Source organism: Hydra vulgaris, chromosome 11, assembly GCF_038396675.1.
Source record: "Hydra vulgaris chromosome 11, alternate assembly HydraT2T_AEP".
Taxonomy (NCBI): Eukaryota; Metazoa; Cnidaria; class Hydrozoa; order Anthoathecata; family Hydridae; genus Hydra; species Hydra vulgaris.
The window spans coordinates 55,650,216-55,662,653 of record NC_088930.1 but is presented as its reverse complement, the minus strand read 5'-3'; positions in this window follow the sequence as shown (position 1 = coordinate 55,662,653).

The following is a 12,438-nucleotide window of genomic DNA, read 5'->3' as shown; positions in this document are numbered from 1 at the left end:
GGTTAATTTATAATCAGAAGACACTATATATACATATATATATATATATATATATATATATATATATATATATATATATATATATATATATATATATATATATATATATATATATATACATATATATATATATATACATAAACATATATGTATATATACACATACATACACGCACATATATACATATACACACACACACACACACACACACACACACACACACACACACACACACACACACACACACACACCCATTCACATATACACACATACATATATACATATATATACATATACACACACATACACATACATACTTTTTCATAATACAATTGAATATAATGTATATAATTAAAGACTTTAGACCTTTTCAGACAAACAAAGCATGCATTAATAGATAATTTTCAAATATATCATTTTTATAGATAGATTTAAAAAAAATTCTCTGTTTTTTCATTGTTTAAAAGTAATAGTTTTAGCTTTTGTTTAAACTGTTCAAGAGTTGTAAGTTTTTTTATATCATTACTAATTATCTTATTCCATACATTAGGCCCTCTAATAGTTATTGAGAACTTGGTTGACTCATATATAGTTTTGGGTTGTACAAAGTTGTTACTTGAATATTTAGTCATGGATTTGTGTTGAATTTTATTAAATAATGGTTTGAAGATATTTGGTATTGTATTATTATTAGTTTTATACATAAAAATTTGCAGATGATGTATATTTATTCGGTACAAGTTTGATATTTCTAGATTGTTGAACAATAGTCCAGAATGTGAAAAGCGATGTGCATTTGATAATAATCTAATTGCATGTTTTTGTTTGCTAAATAGCTTTTTTGTCTTTGACTTATTGGTGGTGCACCAGGCAATGTTTGCATAATTCAGATAGGAATGAATAAATGAGTAATATATGTATTTCAAACATGATTGATCTAAGTATGGTTTTGTTTTATAGAGTAATCCGATATTTTTAGAAATTTTATTTTTAATCATGTTTATGTGGTCTTTCCAATTTATGTTTTCATCTAGAATTACACCTAGAAATTTCATTGAACATTCTCTTTTTACGATGTATTCTCCAATAATAAGTTTTGGAAGTGCAAGAGGGATTTTATCTTTTTTATGGAGGCGATGAAAAATAGTATAATTAGTTTTAGTTAAATTAATTGTAAGTTTATTCATATTTAACCATTCGGTTAGTTTTAGAAGTTCAATGTTGACCGTTTTAAATTATGTTGTTATATCACTGTGAGATAAATAAATTTGTGTCATCAGCAAATAAAATAGAATCTAGAATATTAAAAGCTTTGCTTAAATCATTAATATAGATTAAAAATAAAAGTGGTCCTAATATAGATCCTTGAGGAACGCCGCAAGTAATTGACATATTGTTAGTTTTTTCATTCCCGAATGAAATATATTGTTTTCTATTTAATAAGTAGCTTTTAAACCAAGCTATGTTTATATTTTTGATTCCGTAGTTTTCTAATTTTTTAATTAAAATACTATGATCAACAGTGTCGAACGCCTTACTAAGATCTATGAAAACACCTAAAGTGAATTTGTTTTTGTTAAAACCTTGAAAAATAATCTGAATGAGATGAAGAATCGCATGATCGGTAGAGTGCCCTGTTTTGAAGCCAAATTGTTTGTTATAGAGAATATTATTTTTTTTAAAAAATGAGTATAATTTGTTATACATAATGCGTCCTAGTATTTTCAAGAAGCATGGAAGAATGGAAATAGGTCTATAGTTAGAAATATTAGTATCATCTCCAGACTTAAAAACTGGTATTACCCTTGCAATTTTAAGTTTTTTTGGAAAGACTCCTTGTTTAAACGAAAGATTAAATATATGCAAAAGAACTTTTTTAATATAGAAAATACATTTAACTACAACATTACTACTAACATTATCAAATCCTTGTGCTTTGTTTAATTTTAATGAACTCACAGCATCTAATAATTCTTTTTCAGTTAACTCAGCATTTTCCATAATTGAATTGCTTGGAGTCAAGTATTTCTCCTTGTTAAACTCACTGTGTTTTAATTTTGATGCTAAATTTAAACCTGCATTGACAAACACCTCATTAAATGTTTTAGCAATTATAGATTCTTTAGTAATATCTTGATGATGATAGTTTAGTTTTTTTGGAAGACCGTTTAGCTTAAGTGTTTTTTTTCCAATTACTTCTTTGATGAGTTGCCACGTTTTTTGAGTGTCGCCTTTAAATTTTATTATTTTATTTGAATAGTATAATTTCTTTGAAAGCTTTATAATTGATTCAAAGTGACTCTTATATTTTTTATACCTTAATTCATTTTCATAAGTTCTTTTTTTCAGAAACGCTTCATACAATCGTTTTTGTTTCTTTTGATGATTTTATTATTCCTGGTGTAATCCAAGGGTTTATAAATGTTTTAGTTTTAATAATTTTTGTTACCTCTGGGAAAGCTTTATCAAAGTGTATTTTGAATATTCGAAGGAAACTGTTATAAGCAGTATCTGTGGTTTGAATTTGTAGAATTTCATCCCAGTTTTCAGAAAATAGAGAATTTTTAAAAAGTTCCATAGAAATGTCATTATATATTCGATTTGTAATAATAATTTTTTTTGAGGGGTGTATTCGACAACTTTATGCGCGATTATAAATATTGGGAAATGATCCGATATATCAGATATTATTATTCCTGTTTTTATTTTATTTTTTGTATATTCATTAATTATTATTTGATCAATTGAGGTTGCGCTATTCCTGGTAATTCGTGTTGGTTTATTTATAGTTGGAATAAACCCAATTTGAAATATGATGTTCATAAAATTTTTTACATTATTCAAGCGCATTATAATTAAAATCCCCAACAATAAAGACACGTTTGTCACATAAAATTTTGTTTTTGATTAAATTTTTAAAGTGTTTTTCAAAAAATTTGTTATTGCCAGATGGCGGTCTGTACACAACATGTACAATGATGTTTTTAGTGATTTTATTTATAACTTCAATCGTTAATGATTCGCAGTCATTATTAATTGCACTAAATTCGGTTAGCGGTTTAAAATTTAAAGAGTTGTGGATAAAAATACATACTCCTCCACCTATTGTCTCAGAATTTCTAACTTGATGAATAACTTTATAGTTTTGTAGTTGAAAATTTGAATCTTTTTCAACTTGTTTATCTCGACACCAAGTCTCTGTGAGACAAATAATTTTAAAATTAATTTCAACACTATATAAAAAATCTTTAAATTTATCAAAATTTTTTTGAAAGCTCCTAATATTTAGGTGTAAAATAGAGACCTCATTAATATCTATATCAGCAGAAAGATTAGAAATATCGGAATTATAATAAGAAGGGCATATGTTGCTAATTATTTCATCAGTGTTAAAAAAATTAACATCTGGATCTGAATGATTCTCTAAAAATATATTTTTATTTGTCTAGAATGCCCTAAAGCTTAATTCACAAAAATTTATACCTTCCATAATAACAAGAAAGGTTATACTAACAAAATATTTAAAGTATAAAATAAAATAATTAAAGTTTAGGAGGTAATTTCCTGAATTCTTTTACTATTAATTTATCGTAAATTACAACCGAAAACATACCATTTTTCCTATGTATCTTCATCTGCTCGAATAGTTTTTTCCTGATAGATGAAGTTTCCGATGAATAATCTTCATTGATATATATTCCCGATCCTTTTAGTTAACTCGCACTTTTTAAAACTTTTACTTTATCTTTGTAATTTAACAGTTTCATTACTATTGATCTTGGTCTACCTGCTTCAATTTTTCCTGACCTGTGTGCTCGCTCAATCACAATTCCTTTTAAATTAAGTTTTTTTTCAAAAATATTTAATACCTTTAGTTCGGTGTCATCCCAACTTTCATTTTCATTTTCCGATAAACCCTCTATTCGAAAATTATTCCTTCTTTGTCTATCCTCAAGTTGCCTTAGTTTATTATCTTCCGTATCTCTGCTCTCTGATTTTGATATGATTTTTTTTTCTAATTCGAGATTTTTTATTTCTTGCATATCTTGTGTAAAGTTCAGACTTTCTACTATATCTTTTTGCACAATTTCATTTTTGTTTAATCTTTTAACGTAATTTTTTTGTTCCTTTTTAATTAATATGTTTTCCTTTTGGAGTGGTGCATAATTTATCCATGATGTATTACTTTATTTTATTTATGTTCTTTTTTTCCGTTAATAATTCCTATTTTTAAGGATATATAAATACTAAAACTTAAAAATACTACGATTTATTTTCTTTTAATTATCAAGCTCGCAAAAACACCTCTGCTCATGAAGAAAGCATGCGGCAAAAAAAAAAAAAAAAAAAAAAATATTTATATATTTCAATGACCGTGCGCTCCGTCCATTAATATATTTGGTTCGTTTAAAAAAGTAAATCCATATAAAAGATTTTAAAAATACAGTATTTCTAAATTGCTAAATTACTGTATTCTTAAAACTTTATTTTGCACGTTATTACCATGCTTAAATGGTTTTTCCTAATATATTTATCAGTTTTAGGAAAAATACAAGTTTGTTCTCAAATTTTTTAATTATTTAAATAGAAATTAAAAATTAAAACACAAGAAAAATGTATGTATTTGCAGTAATTCTTACTAATTACTTTAGCAAGTAATCTCTATGAAGTTTTGATGATTTTGCCAAACTGTTGACAATCTCATTGTAATTAATTTTTATGTTTTTCTTAACATTCATAAAAATAAGTGATTCGCTTATTAAGTTCAAGTTGACCAAACACGATTTTGTATTTTTTTGTTTAACGAACATAGTTTAAATTAAATAAAACAATTACCCACAAAAATTGACATTACAAAACTGAATGTATATATATATATATATATATATATATATATATATATATATATATATATATATATATATATATATATATATATATATATATATAAAATTTGATATAATAAAAATATTATATCAAATTTTTTATCTTTAATATGCTTTTTTTCTGAAAATATATTTTAATTTACATAAATTTTTGCCCTTTCCAAATCAAACAAGTGTTTTAAAGTTACGGCTTTATCTTTAAAATTTAAACGTTATCCAACTATTTTTCTTAGTTTTATAACTTCTTTTTATCCAGTTTTATTGGTCAGTACAATTTTGACAATATAAAGAAGTTTTGTTTTATACTTCTATATTTCTTCTAAGTTTTATATTCTTAGTTCTATATTACTTTTAAGTTCTATATTACTTCTAGGTTTTACAGTATACATCTATATAGAAGTTTTATATACCTTCAAAATCTCATTTTTGACTTAAATTCAAATTTGTTGCATACCTCATCTTTGTTGTTAGTAATTCCATTTACCCAAATATTATTTTTTTTCGGTTGGTCTTTTGTCTCTAACATTCTTTAAATGTTAACAAATTCTGAATTGTCTTCTTTACTGCAAATTATTGCAGTCTTAACCACTTAGTCATTTGTTTTTGAAATCAAAATTTTGACTTAAAGTTGTTCTTCAATATTGTGTTCTAATTAGCCCGATACGAAGTTATAAGATTCACTCTCTGCTTCTACATTGTTTAATCTACCAAAAAATATTTTTTTTAAATTCACTTATAATACCAAAAAAATCTTTTTTTCCTGCTTCAGCTGTTTTAATTCTATTTACTTTATCCAAAAACAACTATTTATACAGGGTGATTTAATCAAAAGTATAAACTTTAAATTAACATAATTAATTTTTTGATTGCAAATACATTACATGCGATAGTACATTTTAAAGCACATTAAAAAGGAAATTTAATGTTAATAATTTCAAAAACATTAAAATAACAGCATAGCCATGAGATGCGATATTCAAAAACGCATTTTTTTAACAAAAAAATTGGTCGAGTTGAAGAGCGTAAGTCTGGTTCAAAGAGCTTATAGAAGTAAATTTAAGAACAGACCATGTCTAACGGCAACAGTTATCACAAAATTATCTAAAAAATTTGATACAACCGGAACAATACTTGATTTGCCACCAAAACCGAGGAATGAGCGAGACATTCGAATTAATGCCAGAAATAAGCTGAAAGTACTCTTCTTCGAAGATCCTTTAATCAAAAGTATAAACTTTAAAATTGAATAAAAATTGTAGGTCAAATCGAATTATTATGTCCGATACACCATTTTAAAGATAAATTAAAAGGAAATTGAGTGATAAGAATTTATTTTTTATTTTTTATTAATATGACCTCCATTTTTTTCAATTAATAAATGACATCTTTTTGTAAAAGTCAAAAACGTTGATTCCAAAGCCGAAGTGTTTATTTTTTGGATTTCTCTCGTGATGTTCTCTTTTAAATCATTCAAAGTCTTCGGTAATGGCTTATAAAATTTAGACTTAAGATAACCCAATAGGAAATAATCACATGGATTGAGGTCTGGTGATCGTGGAGGCCATTGTTGCTTGGTAATGAATTTCTACCCAAATTTACTTTGTAACCACTCTTGAACCATATTAGCCGTATGCGGAGTAGCCCCATCTTGTTGAAAGTAGTATTTTTTGTGACTCTCAACTCTATAGTGCTTAGACCAGAAAAAAATTTTAAGGATATCCAGGTAATTGTGCTGATTTACCGTTCCTTCGAAAAAGTAGGGTCCTGGGATTTTTCGGCAGGAAATGGCACACCAAACCAAAACTTTCGCATCGTGCAACGGTTTCTCTGTCCAATCCTCAGTTCTCTCATTCAGCCACGTTCTGTTATTTTGCTTGTTGATCGACTCAGTAAGGTAAAAATAGGCTTCATCTGTAGTGATCAACCATTTGTGAACATCCTTTTCCAAGTCCAGCCACAATTGAGCAAAAATGACCCTTTTTTCATAATCAAGTGGCAATAGTTGATGAGCACTCTTGTATTTATACGGTTTGAGTTGTAAATCTTTGAGAAGAATATCACGGTAAAGGCTGTATGAAATTTCAACATCAACTGAGGCTTTTCTGATCGACAATGTGATTGAATAATTTATTTAACAAAAGTAAATATAAAATATTTTAGCCTAATTATATATTTAGATTTATAACTTTGAAGCTAAAAACTATATTAACAGACGTTAAAATATGCAAACAAAAACACTTTAGCGGTTTTGCCCGGGACATTTGCTTACAGATTGCTTACAGATATTTAAATCAAGGAGTTATAATAGACTGGAGAAAGAACGATGTTAAAATACGTCATTTTTCAAGGAACAGTCTTAGTAGTAACATAATTTTCTATTAAGTACGGCGTAACTATCATAGTTTAAAGTTAACCAATCACATTCCACGTTCAATAAAAGTTATCCAATAGTATTGTTTCAAAACGTTATAAACAATTGAATTAATTGCAAATAAAAGATGGAAGTTAAAAAAATTCGTTAAACAATATTTAGAGTTAGTTTGTTGTTATTTTTAAAATATAACAATAAACTAACACTAAATATTGTTTAAATTGCTTTTTGAACGACTAACTAATAAATAATTATTGCTTTTTGAACGACTAATAATAAATTTCTAAGTTAGAACTTAATAAATCAATATCTAAATAAGAATTGGTAGTATTTTTACAAAATTTACAAAAAGAAACTTTATATCTCTATATTTAGAATATAGCGATTTGCTTCAGGGCTGCCATACGTTCCGGTACACCCGTAAATGTCCTAGTTTTAAGCTCTGTGTCCCAGTGTCCCTGTCAAAGGACTACTTGTCCCGGTCAATATAAAATTATTAGGCACATTTGAAAAAGCTCCAACAATTCATAAAATTCATAGAAATACTGACACGCGCAATATAAAATTATTAAGCATATTTGAAAAGTCTCCAACAATTCATAGAATTCGTAGAAATTTATGAATTGTTGGAGCACCACCTTTTACAATAAAAAACATACTTTGTTAAGTAAGTGTTTACTTGATAAAATTTTTCTAGATAAAAAGAATTTTGTTTCGCAATGGCTTCCTAATTCAATTTTTTTTAATGAAAGACAAACGTGCTTAAAATTTTAAGTAAGAATCAACGCCATGCTTATTATCTGTTGCGTATTGACGTTGATTTCCTTTTGTTATTAGCTCCAGATTGTTTTTGAATTTTAATTATTTGTTTTAATTTGAGTACTTTAACAAACATGCCAAAAAGTTTAAAGTCGCATTAAAATTAAAAGTAGCTAAAATTGTACCTATTTTTAAAACCAGTGAAACATTTCTTATAAACAATTACAGACCAATCTCAATACTTCAAGCCTTTTCTAAAATACTTGAACGTATAAGTGCGGCCGTGGCGCAGTGATTAGAGCGTTTGCTTTATAATCAGGAGATCCAGGTTCGAAACGAGTTCTGGAAAATTTTCGCGTCACGGTAAGGAAGGAGGCGTAAACTTCCTGGTTAAATGCACTTCCGCGGTGCTCTGTGACAAGACCGTTAGGACTTCTTGAGGCACCTAAAAAAAAAAAGAAATAATAATCTACAATAGATTATATGAATACCTAATTCAAATCAAATTCTTAAATAAAAAACAGTTTGGCTTTCAAGTACAACACTCAACAGAATATGCAAATTTAGATTTAGTTAATAGCATAAGTGATTGTTTTAATAAAAAGCAATTTGTATTAGAAACTTTTATAGACTTATCCAAAGTATTTGACACATTTAATCATGATATCTTACTAAAGAAAATGGAAAAATACGGAATAAAAAATACTAGCCTAGATTGGTTTAAAAATTATTTGTGCAACAGACAACAATGTGTTATTTCGAACTATAATAATTATTCTAATTTACTTAAAATAAAATGCGGAGTTCCCCAACGTTCCATTCTTGGTCCTCTTTTATTTTTAATTTATATTAACGATCTTTCACAATCACTAAAACAACTCGATGCAATAATGTTTGCTGATGACACAAATTTATTTTATTCATCAGCATCAATTGGAAATCACTTGGAATCTGCGAACGATGACCTTGAGTCTAAACATTTGGTTTAAAGTAAATAAATTATCTTTAAATCAAGAAAAAACAAAATACATCTTGTTTTATTCCAACCAGCAAAAAATTAAAATACCAAGCATGCTATCATTACTAAAAATTGATAACATAAACATCAAAAGTACTGAAACTGAATTTCTTGGGATAATTATTGACGAAACGCTTTCTTGGAAAGCCCATATAAAAACATTAAATACAAAAATATCAAAAAGTATCGGCATCCTTTACGAAGTCAAAACTATTCTTTCCCAGAAGAATCTGAAAGTTCTCTATTTTTCTTATATACAAAGTTATCTAACATATTCTAATATTGCCTGTGGAAGTACAAATAAATCTAAATTAAGTTCTCTTAATATACACACCAAAAACACGCATCAAGATTGATTTATAGTAAAAATAAATTCATTCATGCCAATCCTTTACTTAAAAACTTGAAGGCTTTAAATATCTATCAAATTAACATCTACCAAAATGTTTTATTTATGCTCAAATATAAGCTTGGACTTGTTCCAACTCATTTTACTAATAACTTTTTTCAAACCAACGCCAACAAATATATCAAACGAGGAACCGGAAACTTTACACTGCCCATATAAAAAACAAAATTTTCGAGATTTTCAATTGTATACCGTGGCCCCGATTTATACAACAAAACAATACCTCAAAATATAGAACTTACTAAATTGGATAATCTTAATGCCCTGAAGAAAAAACTAAAAGATCTCATAAAACTAAAATTTCTCTTTTCAGACAATTTTACAAAAAAATGGCCTTATATTAAAAAAGGAAAAAATGAATACAAAGCATTTTGTTTCATTTGCAATATTTTTATATTGGCGAGTCATGGTGGAAAACCAAGCATAAAAGACCACATTAAATCAGATAATCACAGTTTCAGATTAATTAAGTCTTTTCTGATATTCTGATATACTGATAATACAAAATTCTCCAGAAGATATTTAAAAACGTGCTGCGGAATTAACAACTGCATATAAAACTGTTGAACATTATCAGATATTCAGTTCATTACAACTGCACAACAAAACCCAATTCCATCCTGTTTTCAGATTACAAATTGCAAGCAAGCAATCTACTGCAAGAACAAAAACAACTGCTCTAAGTAAAAGTTTATTTGCACCTCATTCCGTAGTGTGGGGAATTTGTAAAGGTTTCCCAGAGACACTAATAAATCACTGCTTTTTAAAACTTATACTATTGTATTATTATCTGACTATATAATAATTATTTACAACGCTATCTCCTTTATATATATTTTTCAACTGCAGCAGTACCCTTAAATAAATCTTAATTGCAGTTCTCATATTCCCGTAACCCGCCAAAAGACCGCATAAAGTTTTTATCATTTAATACAACCGCCAATTGTCTTCTTGCATCTCGGAAGTCGTCATTCACGACACACTCCCCCGATTAAAGCTGAGACATCGGCTTTAATCAACTTCCATCTCGTCTTCCAAGATGCAATTGATCATCTGTATTGCATCCCATTTCGCTCGTCTCCTTGCCCTTTTCAAGGAATTCTTGTTAGCCTGGCTTTCCACGTTCTCTTCCAATTCAATTTTCCCTGTCTCACAATCCATTTCCAGGTCACACACCAACTGAATTGGTCGTACAATCACATAACCGTTTCCTAATCAGATTTTAAAACCACGGGTAACTCCGTCCTTCCCTTTAATTTCGCTTTCAATTCGTCTAATATTGAGAAGTGTCTTGTCTTTCACATCATCTTTAATAAGCACTATGCTTCCAAAACTGACAATTTCACAATGCTTTTCTTTTTCCTTGCTTGTTGTCGTTCTTCCATCGCGTGTACGTATTCGTTCATCCATCTTTTTCTCAGGTGATCATTACAATTTTTCACAAACTTATTTTTCTTTATTGCCCCATCCCCTTTTGTTATTAAATCAATATCTTCTTCAAACAAGATTGCAGGTTTTCCTTTCATTAAAACTTTCGGTGTCAACACTTGATTGTCGAACTGATCACCTTGGAAACAAAGTGGTCTGTTGTTCATAGAGCACTCCACATCCAACAACACTTCCGCTATTTCATTAAAACTTAGAATTCCTTTCCCGATTGTTTTTGATAAACTCTTCTTCATTATTTTGATTAATCTTTCAAATAAACCTCCCCACCAAGCCGCTCTTGATAGATTTAACCTTCATTTTATGGCTTAAGTACCAAGATAGTTTGCGAGATTTTCGTCCTTACTAAGTGTATGTAACCACTTTCTCGTTGCTACAAATGTTTTTGCATTATCACTGATCATCATCTGAGGTGGTCCTTTTCTTGCAACAAACTCTTTCAAAATTTTCTGAAATTCTCCGGCCGATAGATTATGACAAAGTTTAAGATAGACAGCTCTTGTACTCGCGCATGTAAACAGTGCAACATAACATTTTCCTACCGACTTTTCAGGCGTTTTTTATTTTAGAGGACCGGCAAAATTGACACCGGTTACCGTAAACGGTTCAACAAATTCAGTTCTAAAGTGTAGTAACATTGCTCTTGTTGGTGGGAACAGCAGTTTCACTCAGTATCTCTTACACAAGTTGCATCCACAAAATGACCTTTTTTACGGCAACTCTCAAATTTGGTATCCAAAATCTTTCTCTTAGGCTACCCATTGTATCTCCTACACCTCCATGTAGCGTTTTCTCGTGGTGATGTTCGATAACTCGTTGAGTTAGTTGGAATCCTTTGGTACAAATATGGGATTATACCCGGAGATTCTTCGATGACATCTCTCTGATTTTCATCCTGCTTAAGTTCCACATTGGATTCTAGTACAACAACTTCTTGAAGTAGCCTATTATTTGCCAATTCTGCTTCAATCATCTCTTCATTTTTTATCGGTCCTACTATTTTTTCTTTATTACAACAATTTTAAATAAACTTTTTTGTAAAAGATGATATTCTTAAAAACTTCCAATACTTATGTTTACTCCACAGTTCTTCGAGTATAGGACGCCCTTTTATTTCTTTTGTGACCATACCAACATTCTCTTTTACACCAATACTTTCACAGGATGCGTACGGCGTTTCGACTATTTACGGTTGGTTTGGTCAATTTTCTTTATGTTACAACCATAGCGGACCATTGAACCACAAGCTTGAGAGCTTCTCCGGACTCACTCCTCTTGTTTCAAGATCACTAAGGTTTTCTTTTGTCGGGACGTAGAGCCATTTAACATCTCCATTCAATAAGATCTGTTGAACTCGGTTTCTAACAAACTGTGACCAACTGCCCTTTTCTTTTAACCAATAAAGTACAGTAGTACTGCCAACTCAATTATATACTTCAATAATGTTATACTTGATTAACGTCTTCCTCACATGATTCATCAACTTACTCTGGGTATGCGCTGCTCCCAGTTCCAGTCTTGGAATACTTAAATCCCTTGGTGCAATTCG